Source organism: Apis dorsata, unplaced genomic scaffold (genome assembly GCF_000469605.1).
Source record: "Apis dorsata unplaced genomic scaffold, Apis dorsata 1.3 scaffold_119, whole genome shotgun sequence".
Taxonomy (NCBI): Eukaryota; Metazoa; Arthropoda; class Insecta; order Hymenoptera; family Apidae; genus Apis; species Apis dorsata.
Window position 1 is genome coordinate 139,513 of NW_006263413.1, and position 3,524 is coordinate 143,036.

General features: G+C 15.5%; 1 protein-coding gene across 2 annotated transcripts in view; it reads right to left on the minus strand.

Annotated features, from left to right (window-relative positions):
* LOC102677609 (1,4-alpha-glucan-branching enzyme) overlaps window positions 1-3,524 on the minus strand; it is a 15,919-nt gene that overhangs the window by 10,873 nt on the left and 1,522 nt on the right. The gene's annotated exons all lie outside the window — the stretch shown is intronic.

Consider the following 3,524-nt stretch of genomic DNA (forward strand, 5'->3'; position numbering starts at 1 on the left):
AAACTTTTTAACAAAATATTTATTGTATACTATTACGCATTCTTTAAATATTATATTATATTATATTATATATTATTCTTTAAATATTATATTATATATTATATTATATTTTTTTTGATTAAATCTGTAATATTATCTATTATTTATAAAAAATTAGCAATAATCTTAATATTATTCTATTTTATAATCAAATCATAAAATTGCAATGAATCTTACGATTAAAATTAGACTCATTTTTGTTAAATTCTTCAATCTCGAATTAATTTTATTTTTATATTGTATGTTTTATATTTCATTGTGTACCGTTATACTATTTCCATGATACTTTGATATGTCACGAACTGTTAATAAATAAATGAAATTGTAGTAATAATCCATTTCTTGTTGATATTTTAATTATTCATGCTTTATTTATTTAATATTTTATATAGTTATACATTTGTACTTGTATAATTTTAGTAAAGTGATATGTTTTTGTTTGTTTAGTTCTGAAGGATTTGTCCAAACTCGCTACAGATAAATAATGAATGATATTTGTACGATTATATATATTGATTGCTGTGATATGTTCATATAAAATATAAACAATTGATAAATAGCAGTCATACATGCATATCTATCATGAATACATATGTAAGCAGAAATCACGATAGTAATAACATTATTTTTTTTTACGAATATATCTAAAAGAGAGTTTTTATGAAAAAAAAAAAATTGTTCAAAATATTGATTTTTATAATTTATATAATATAATATAAATATTTAAAAATTATCAAAATAAGAAACCAGTTAATCTATAATTTTACCATCTATTTATATATACATGAAGTTAATTTATATGTAACGTTTTTGTGATTTTTGATTGTTTTTAAATACAAGACAAAATTTTAAACAATTTTTTCTTATATAGTCATCTTCTTATATCAATCGTTCTTAGTTTTCGAAATATATATAAAAAATAATGTAACTATCACATTGAATTTCGTCTATACATTTACGTCCATGGCAGCGTATTTATATCACATGTGATTACTATTTATTATATCATCATAATGATATTCAAAATATGCTTCTCATTTGATTATTATCAGTTTGATTACTGTAATTTCAATTGTTTCAAAAATTTATATTTGAAGAATTTGCAGTAATAAAAATTTTTTATTATTTTATTCATTATACATTTTTTATTATATATCTCATTTCATAAAAAAAAAAGTGATTTTTCATATTCATAAGATTTATAAGTTCTAAGTAATGAATACATTAATTTTATTGTATATAATGCAAATTTGAAACAATCTTTTTAAAAAAAATTCTATCAATAAGAAATAATAAAATAAAAGAAAAATATTTAATTACAAAGTACAAATTATTCCATTATTTGATTTAGAAAGGAATGATTTTACTTAGCAAAAATGCAACTTTACAAGCAAAGAATATAAAAACAATATTAGATATTAAAAAAGAAATATTGATTTCTATATTATTAATCTATTATAAGAATTCAATTATCATTATAAGCATCAATTTATAAGAACTCGCTATCATTATAAAAATTATAAAATATAAAGATATATTAAAATTTACAAAAAATTGAGAAAAAATGAGATATAGTTTTAAAATAATTTAAAATTAGAAAACTATTATATGATTTTATGATGTTGAAGACCAATTATATGAATTTGTCTATTATCTATATGAATCTGTTATTCTATAAATATAATTATATTATTAGAATATTATTATTTCTAAATTTATATAAGTATATATATATATTTGAAAATAGAACTACTTTTTTATTATTACAGATATTTCATTTATTTTTTCAAATCTGAGAGATCTATGAAATGTCCAAACTTTTTACAAATAAATATTAACAAATGTACAATGATTTTTGTAAAAATATCTAAATTCAATATAAATTATGATTTATATTTTAAATTTATTGCAATTCATAAGGAAGTAATTAGTAGAAATTTTCCTATTTAAAGCAATTATTTTTATAATATATTAATATTATTATTCTGAAAATTTTTTTCAGATTAACAAATTTTAAGCTATAATTGAAAACATTAAATTATAGCTTATTATATTATGGGAAAATATAAATAATATTTTATGTGAAAAAATTGTTTATTTCAAATTTTTATTTTATTTTTTTTTTTTATTAAATATATATATTAGAAGATTTTTGTTAAAAATATTTTTATATCTGAAAAAAATATTATTTATTATACTTAAAAGATCTTTCTGTATTTTTTATATCTTATCTTCTTGCTATAATATTTCTAATATTTCTTGTAATATTATATTGTAAAATTAGTATAAAATTAATTTAATTTTATTATAATATATAATAATTATAAAATAAAATTATATTTAAACTTTCTTAATAATCATAATAAAATAAAAACTTTCTTAATATCCATAATATTCTTGTACAAATCAATTTTAAAATATGATTTTTCTCTTTTATAATGAAAAATAATTATTGCATTATATGAAATACTTGTTATATAAAAATTATAAATTTATAAATATTTATATACATAAATATAAACATCACATACTGAAATATGGATTTTATAAGAAATATAATTTGAAGAATGTAAGAACCAGAATACTTTTATAACATAAATTTAATATTTATACAAATATTATAATGGATATACGTACATTAATAAAATAAATTATATTTTTATTCTTACAATATTGTTATGCATGAAATTAAAAAAAAAAATTTCTTGTTCTGTTTATAAATAAAAATAGATTAATTTATTCAAATATCCTAATATCCAAATATAATCCAAATATTTTTATTACTTTACTATACTTTCTCTCAAAGTTATAAATAAAAAAAGTTAATTCTTAAGATTATCCATTATAAATATATGTATATAAAACTATAATATAACATATATATATTTATATATATATAAACATATAAAACTATAATATGTTATATATTGATTATATATATATATAGAATAACATAAGAGGAAAAAGTTAAAACATTAGAAAAATACAAAATATAACCATGATGAACCAGAATGAGAGCTAAATAAAAAAATTATATAGAATATTGGATTAATAATAAAAGTAAAAACAAAAAAATGTTAAGAGAGAGAAAGAAAACTAAAAAAAATTTAAATTAGTATTAGATTAACATTAGATTAAATTTAGCATTAGACGAGATAAAAACAAAAAAATTAATAATAAAATTGGAAGAAAAAATAAAAAATCAACAAAAAAATTAAAGCATGCAAATAAAAAATATTTGAAAAAAAAGATAGCAAAAAAAACAGACAAATATTCAAATAAAAATAGTTTTATATAAGAAGAATGATAGAATTAAAAAAAATATATATATATATAATATAATATAATAAAAAATAAAAAATATATATCAAAAAAATCTTAAAAATTAAGAAAGGAAATTAGAAAATTAAGAAAAAAATAAAAAAAAGAATTGAGAAAAAAGAGAATAATCAAATTAGAAAAAATATTGGAAATAATAATATTGG